The following is a 9,139-nucleotide window of genomic DNA, read 5'->3' on the forward strand; positions in this document are numbered from 1 at the left end:
GAAGAACAGTCTCTGTTCGAAATATCGGCGGCTTCTGTTCTGAGGCAACTCCCTTCCTACGTTGCCATAAAGACTCACAACGCGTGTGTAGCACACGGACACGACATCATCTGGGCACATCAGTCCGGTTCGGTTTGTAAGGTGTATTTTACCCCCTTTGACACCCGCCTAATGTTGGCAAAGACTAAGCAGAGACCTGTGGCGCAGTGATTCTGGAAGGCCGCCACTGATCAGCATAGACCCAGACTTTTCGTTCGTGGTCCCAGCCTCACTTCCTCGATCCATGGAGGCCCTAATCCACCGGTTTCGTCTGAAGGTCCCATACAGCCGTAGCTTTTTACACATGACCGGAAGAGCAGCCTCCCCAAACTGCTCCATGTGTGGTGTTGTGGAAGATGTCAAGCACACTTTGATGTCCAGCGTATACGATACACTGAAGCTCGTCGCCTTCTACAGTCGGAGCTGGCAACAGTGGACGGCCGTCCGCTCAGTGTTTCAAAAGTACTTGGGCCCTGGACTCACAGTGTCAGACACTGGACGTTCTCAGCCGTAGTGAAAGTTTTTCGGGACATTGATGCAGACAACAAGTTTTGAGCCTATATGTGTTTTGTGGGTTTTGCTGTTTGACTATTTTTGTGTTGCGTGTTTGCGCGTTCTGTGACATCTCGAGTGTGCGCAGTTGTTTTCTGTTGGAATCACCACCATCACTAATCGTCATCATCATCATCATCACCATCCTCCTGCTCTTCGTTGGCATCATCATTACAGGAGTTTTCACCCAAAGTAACTGGTGCAGGTGATGTGGAGTTGTGTGCCTCACACTAGTGAAGCCAAAATCTCCATTTTACCGTTTTTCTTAAAACCAACCAACCAACTTTTGGGTTAGCTTTGTTTTTATTGTACTTTTATTTTTTGCGGTGATATCAGAGCCTGATGAGTTTCGGTGTTCGCTGTGCCAATTTTCAACGAATCACTTTACCGTAAAACTTGAAATGGAGGTTGATATCGATGCACATAACCGTCTTACGCATTCCTCTGGAATACCTTGGGGTGAGGTGTGCCACATCACCGTAAAGAGTAATTAAAGACAACGAAAGGTCCCGGTTTACAGATAGCAATCTGTGTAACTACGCACGTATATTGCAGTGAAATGTAATAGGACCTGCACGTTCCTTACGTTGTGCTGAAATTAAATAGTTGCGTACAGCGTTACCGGTCATGCGGCATCCTTCCTTTTGTGTGTCTGTCTGTTTTATTGTTCGCTTCTGAATTCGCAGATAATCCTCGGAAATCGGTTTCACATAGGTTTACCGTTACGGAATAAATCTCATGTCTCGATGGTCTTACACCTGTAGTAGAGTAAGCGTTTGGGCTGGTTGGTTCATATTGAATTAAAAACAATTAAAAACCCCCAGTGCTGGGTAGGACAAGGACAGAGGATAAAAGGACAAGGACCGGCACTGATCTTACACCATTGATGTCTTTACAATCTGCGTGTCTCACGCTGTATTCTCCCAAAATATTATTTGCTCAATGTGAAGCGTATAGTTAATTTCTAGTCTCGAGAAGTGTGACGTCATGGGGAGACGGTTCTAAACACACGCATCTGGCAACATATTGCTCCTCGAAGGTCGATTTTCGTCTCCTTGACGCAGCTGCTGACAGTCTTTCAACGTGTGGCGGAGGACGGAGATGCGGGTTGTTGCAAACTCACAGCCTCGTTAAATGGCGCGATCCTCCCGGCCGACAAAATGGGGTGTGGGAGTTAAGAATCCCTGCATTCCAATAGATACATATGTTGTAATGCACGGCGCAATAGGGCGCCACTTGGCAAACGCAGGGTACACGAACATATATGGCCGTCCCTTCCAGCGTGATGAAAAGTGCCGTCTTCCCTCGAGTCGCCGACCAAGCGACGATGTCTTGTACTTGTTTATAGAATTTTCACGAACCACCATAATGGCCTTAAGATATGCCTCATGTTGAGCCCGTTTTTTCCAATACTCAGACGTGTCCAAAGGGCCTCGTCTCCTGTAGCCGGCTGCGTTGCGGCAGTTCGACGTGAATCTGCGAACCCATGCGGTGACACGGATGAGCCTTTGTGGCTTGCTGGCTCGTTAGTTTCCTAGAAGAGATGTTTTCCCAAGGATGAAGTGGACAGCCACTGACTTCGCGATCTGTCGTTCCTCTTCGACTGCTTTGTAAATCGCCTCGGATGTTGCGTCGTCCGTTTGCAAAGTCTCAGGTGAAAATTTGATCTGCGTTGACGCAAGCCGTTCCGGTCCCGTGAGCCACAGATTACTGTGAAATATGTTCTCGATTGTTGTAAAGCGCGTTAGCACGTCAGCTGGGGTTTGTGGATCCGAGCAATGTGACCAGCTCTGGCTGTCATGAAGTTTCTCGTGTTGTTCATTACATGGCAGGGACACAATGTAACGGTCTTCGTTGCGTTTGAGGCTATCTGTGAAATGCCTCATTACTTCAGCACCAATTTCAGTTGGAGATTTAGGGTCGTCTGTGATGGCGATAGCTTCTAGATCCTCTGTATCCACCCTAAGCACACAAACGACAAGGTTGGCGTTTTGCCGCACGGCAGCTCCTGTAGATAATGGGCCCTGGAATGTCCATCCAAATGTAGTTTCGATGGCTGCTAGGCTGTCGTTCGTTTGAGATTTTCGCACATGGCCGGTAAGTAGTTTCCACATTTGATCTGAGCCGAGGAGGAAACTAATGCCGTGGATCGTAGCAAGCCGACATAGGTCTGGCTGACCTCTCCTTGCGTGGACGCCATCTCCTGTTTATTAAGCTTATATATACCCCCCCGTCTTTACCAGCGTCTTTACCAGTTGGGGTCTGGGTTAGAACTGTCTTTATTTACAAAGAGAAAAGACTGTACAAACAGGGAGAGAACTGAAATCCGATACACGTATGTACAATACACGGCGTTACAGTGAGGAGCGAGCGTGTGGGGGATCGTCCCGAAAACGGTCGGTCATAAATTGTCCACTGTCACTGTCCGCCCCTCCGTTCGCGTTGAGTCCGTGTTCTGTTACACGGGTTGTTGCTATAGGAGACAGACGCAAGAGCTCCCAGTCACTCTTGCTGGAGAGTTTGAAACTATCAAGTGCTCCGGGATCCTTCGAAAAATAGTGCAAGCGCGTAGAAGCGTTTTGTTGTCACTGACGGTATTTCCGAGGGGTGTTCAAAAAAAGACCGAACTTTTGCTCTGAAGCTTTTATTCGCAGTCCTGCGTCAGCCTAAACACTGTCGCCCTCAAAATACAGTGGGACAAAAGTTTATGGAACACGGCAGCCGTGTATTTATGCCCCCCCCCCCCCCCCTGCTAGCTATCAAGAAGAGATCGAATAAGAAACGGGTGGCCAGCTATTCCATCCATCTCTGAGTATGTGTGCCCACTCCTGTTTGCTGCTAGGTTGGCGCAACATTGGAAAAACGCGACATCCTGGTGTTATGTAAACTTTTGTCCCAAGCTGTACTCCCCTATGCTGTCAATGCACCGTTCCCGGCGTTTCTTCCACTGCTGGTACGCTTCGTGGAACGCACTTTCTGCAGTGGTGCGTATAGATCCCTCGTCGCATTCTCTTGAATTTCCTGTATCGTCTGAAAGCGGCGTCCTTTCAATGTTGTCTTTAGTTTGGGGAAGAGGAGAAAGTCTGCTGGTGCCAAGTCAGGTGAATAGGGAGGGTGGGGTACGACTGATACGTTGTGTTTGGCCAAATAATTACAGACCAAGAGTGACGAATGTGCCGGCGGTGCAAGAGCCATATTTGTTCCTTCCACAGTAATGGCCTCTTTCGCGCAGAGCAGCTCGCAGACGCATTAAAAAGCCAACTAAAGCGTAACTATAAAAGCTCCTTGGTAACCATTTGACCATGTTTTACGAATTCGTGATGGCTGATGAACAATGCCATTGCAGTCAAAGAAAGCAATCAACATCACCTTGACCTTCGTCCGACTCATCCGCGCTTTCTTCGGCCGAGGAGACCCTTTCCTCGTCCACTGCGATGACTGCACCTTAATTTCGGCATCATAGTCATAGATCCACGTCTCGTCTCCCGTTATGATCGCTTTCGTCCGCATTCGCATTGGCAAACAGCTCCTGGCTTATTTCAACACGAGTCTCCTTTTGGTCGTCGGTTAACGAGCGTCCGACGAATTTTGCACTGACCCGTCCCCTTTGAAGTTTTTCTGACAAAACTTTGTGACACGACCTGAGGCCCACTTCATCCGCGACCTCTCGCACCGTTAACCGGCGATTTCTGCGAATCACGGCATTAATTTTCTGCACACTTTCGTCATCCGTTGAAGTGGATGGTCGTCCGGGTCTCGGATCATCAGTGACCGACGTCCTGCCTTCCTGGAAGCGTTTAAACCAATCGTGGCACTGCGTTCTGCTCATGCAGTCTTCTCCGTGCGCTTGGCGAATCAAGTGAAACGTCTCTGTGAAGTTCTTGCCAAGTTTGGAACAGAATTTCACACACATACGCTGCTCTTCAAGCTCTTTCATTCCAAAACAGTCAAAAACGCGACGAAGAACTTCGGGGTGCGTGTAGTCCACTGACTGTAACTCGACAGCAAGCGGTCACAGAGAATTCAAATGAACAGCAGTCGTTGCATAGGAACACCGATAGCCATGGACAGTGTGCGAGCGTATTTTGCATATTTTATATTTATTTACGATTTATAATACGAAGAAATATAAAATTATTTCTGTTTTCTGTCTATAGTTGTACTTTAACCTCCGACAAATTCAAAATTTTCTGGAAATTGAAGACTCCACGATAAACACCCGTCGATTTTTGCCAAATGAAAGCACGCAAACGTAGGAGCTCTATGTATAGGGGATCAGAGTTGGTGCACTGGGCGGAAGTACAAAAAGAATTTATCAACGACCTGTGTGGGTCTTTTTGTTATAGGCAACGGCTATATATTGAATTGACGAGGATGGAGCTTCGCGACTTATTCACCACTCTAAATAGAGAGCACACACGCAAATGCGAAATTACGAGATCTCTGTGCTGCACTGACTATGCACGTCCGTTGTCATGTAGTAATCGATTCGAGGGAGAACGGAGCCAACGTCACCTTGCGCTCGCTTATGCTTGGAATGGGGTCTCGTTGTGCCAGATTGTTACATAGTAAAGTACATGTGCACCGGGACGCGCGTGCAATCCAATTCAGTCCTACCTAGAATCGCGCTGATAACCGTCTACACAACGTTACCCCCCCTCCTAGAATCACGCGCATGAAACACGTTCCAGTGGAGTCTAAAGTGGAATGTTTCCTCTTTCATCCGCGTGCTACTGCCCCGTTAGGCATCCATGCAGCCTGAACTCACAGAAAACAAATACAGGAAGAAGACTTGTGCAACCTTTATGTCACAGTGCGTGTCAAGGACAATATGTACATATGCTAAACCTTCAATGGATTTGCTATGCGCGTATAGATGAATATATTGAGGCAAGCATGCGCTGCAGAACGAAACAAAAGAAGTGAGCGGCTTTTTTGCTCAGCGGCGGGAAAGGCATGTCTCAGTGACCGACACGGATTGGATTCGCGTGTTTGATCGTTTGAGATGAACATATGGTCCTGCGTGACCTGCGGTTACCTGCACGCGCCGGTCCTGACTTACAATATTGTGCGGGTAGCGGATGGGGTGCGGATGTTATTTTTGACGCCAGCACGGGTAGCGGGTTGGACGCGGGTAAGATACTTTTCAGAAAGAGGAATAGAAGAGATTTAATGAGTCGCAAAAGTTGTATCATTGTTTTGTCACGTATAACGTGACAACGGGTGCAACAAACCTTCCAGGCACATAACCAATCAGGGACATCCTTGAGGTGTACTCACAGCCCCATGTCTTTGTTTGTTCTCGTCGCCGGTGGTGGGTCGGGTGCGGATGGGATTTTGAAAAAGAAAAAAAGTGCGGGTTGTGGGCGGATGCGGGTTTCATTTTGTAATGCAACGTGGGTTGTTGGTCTTACAGCTGCGGGTACGCGTCAGATGCTGTCACTCTAGAGATGAACTCGTCCTTCGAAGCAGCGCTCGTTATTGCGCTGGCGACAAACTCGGGATCCAGCCTGTTCTTCAAAGAAACACTGCCGTCACTTTCGATTCTTGTGAGGCCAAGCAACAGCGATCGCTGGGCCTATTCGCTGCACCATTATAGTGTGGATAACACGTGGGCCGATGTTCGGAGTTGATGGTGGCGCAGCACGCCGCCACCGTTCGATCTCGGCGCGAATACTCGCTGAGTTTGCCAGATTTGGGCAGGGGCAGATACAGCATTTTTCTGCGTGGGGAAGAAAGTCCGGCCTTCGACGGCAAGCTTCATACACTACCTACGGTCGATTGAAGCATGATACAGGGTGTCCCAGCTAAATGCGAACATATTTTTTGAAATATCACTTTCTCCGAGACGAAATCAATTGCGATATAGCATATGCTGGAGGGCACTCCTTAGGAGGGGCTAAGACAATGTCTTAATTAACTTTCAATAACTAACTTTTTAATTATAAACGCTACGAAGTTGTCCCAGTGAGAACATCTGTTCTTTTCGGTCACCTGATATCGTAGCCGCTTTCAGAACAAAAAATCCGTTCGGTAGATCGTCCGCAAAAACGTTTTTTTTTTCTTTATTTCGTTCATTGCGCATCTTGGGAGACGCGTCTTTCCTTCACCCCCAATGTGAGAGGGTTGATAGAGCACAGTATCGCCTCTTGCGGCCTCGACAAAGATTAAAAGAAAATAGAAAATGTAACCCAAGATAAGGGCAGTTCTGATGGAGTCACTCGATACATTTGTTTTTGTTTTGTTTCCGCAAGTTAAAGCTCTTCTTCGACGCATGAGGCGGCACTGTGCTCCTTCACCCTCTCACATTGGGGGCGAAAGAAAGACGCACCTCCGAAGATGCGCAATGAACAAAATAAAGAAAAAAACGATGTTCCTTCACGATTTTTTTTGCAGACGATCTACTGAACGGATCTTTGTTCTGAAAACGGCTACGATATCAGGTGATCGAAACGAACAGATATTCTCATTGGGACACCTTCGTAGCGCTTATAATTAAAAAGTTAATTATTGAAAGTTAATTAAGACATTGTCTTGGGAGTTTGCTAATGCCCTCCTAAGGGGTGCCCTTCAGCATATGCTATATTGCAATTGATTTAATCTAGGAAGAAGTGATATACATATTTAAAAAAAATGTTCGCATTTAGCTGGGACACCCTGCATCGCGACAGAAATCGAGGGGGCCTATCAGGACATTTGGACAGGATAAAGCATGAACAAGGGGAAAGGTAGAATCGTAATTTGTCACTCATCCGTAGCAGCTCCACAGCTTGGGCTCCCAATGGACTAAGAGGCATCTGGAAGACACTATCTGGACCATATACCAAATTCATAACGGGTTTACCCCTCGGTTGCGGAGGCCCAACATCTCCGTAATCTTCTTTCCTGTGCACCTCACGCCACTATGTAACGGATGTCACAATGCGTTTGCTTTTGAGTGCTTTCATGTTTCGGGTCGCCTACCTATAAGTTCTTTCATTTCGGGAAAGTGAAACCTAACCTGATCAATTTAAACGTGGGTTGCCAACGTACACAATTAAGAATCAATATGTGGGGAGCATGGAGGTAGCCTCCTGCTGTTGTACTGAATGACACCATCTGCTGATGATCGCAGGCTCAAGGGCAGCTATAGTTGGCACCTACCCTAGCGGCACATGTGGCTTCGACATTGCAGTAATGTTGCGAATGTTTTCCAATGTGGGGCAACATTTTTCAACATTTCACAACGTTCCTGCAACATTATCAAAAGTGAACCAACATTACTTGACATTCAGCAATGTTCACGCAACATGGCAGAGCAACGTTTGAGGAGCGTTGCGGCTGACCGTTCCTGCAGCATTGTCAGAAGGGGACCAACGTTATACTTGACATTCGTCAATGTTCATGCAAAATGGAAGAGCAATGTTGTAGAAACATTGCGGCTCTACGTTTCCTAAATGTTGTTTATTGACTTTCCAGCAACATAAAACTGCGTAACACTCTTACCACCACCGTAACACTCTTATACCAACAGAGGAATCCTACTGGTTTTACAGCTCCACTCAGCAGGTAATCACATTAGAGACGAAAACCTGAATTAAAAACACAGTTTGTAACAGGAAGGGATGTCGGGCATGTTGTTGAGTACACTTTACTCTTGCAGATGCAAGGGTTTACTTCAAAGGCGCATCCACCGTTACAAACGCTGTACGGCCTGCTACACTTAATGAGGATGCCCCAGCAGTTTGCAATTTAGTATCTGATCCATCCGGTTCGCAAATAGAGGCTACTGCTTGATGACAGTACCTCTATACCCAAGCCCCACCCCAGTGCCCAAGTGAAGCGGGTAGGGTGCGCCACTTGTTTGCGGAGCTAAAGACAGGTGCCAGTTGCGTACAAGTGCTTGCAGTCAGCATGCGCATGGCTTCCGACGTAGAAAAAAATAAAAGAAATAAACAGCGCACAAATACCTCCGCCAACCCCTTTGCCAATATTACCTAAGTGTCGTTATATAACATCGCCTTTATGTGGGATGTTGCAGTTATCATGCTGCAGCAATGTTGCAAGAACATTTTTTAGCAACGTTGCCAGAATGTGGCTCGAAGAGGACATTAGCGACGTTTAGGTAACGTTTCAAGAAAACATTGGGGCAACGTTTTGGCAGCACTGTGTGCTATCAGGGTAGCCACAGCAGTAGTAATTTACCATTAGCTATATTATCCGGACAAATGCATCATTCATCTCGAAAGCAATAGGGAGGAGTTGGACGAATGTCAAAGACACAGGGGACAACGGAAAAATGGCGTGCCTCGATGCAGGGACAAGTGGACCAAGACTATTATAGTGCGTGTCTCGTTGACGAAATCCTCGACGGGCTTTCGATGTTCAATTGGCTTCCGCAAAGTTCCGCAAGAACGCGAAGCCTTCCCCAAAAGACATCAATTCGTCGAGCGAGCTCAATGCAGTATTTAGTAGCGCGAGCGAGACATCAATAAAGGAAGACACGGAGGTTTCCAGGGACCCTAGAAGGTATTGTTAGATCCTGCACTTTTATCAACATGTGATCTGA

The sequence above is a fragment of the Ornithodoros turicata genome, chromosome 2 (assembly GCF_037126465.1).
Source record: "Ornithodoros turicata isolate Travis chromosome 2, ASM3712646v1, whole genome shotgun sequence".
Lineage (NCBI taxonomy): Eukaryota > Metazoa > Arthropoda > Arachnida > Ixodida > Argasidae > Ornithodoros > Ornithodoros turicata.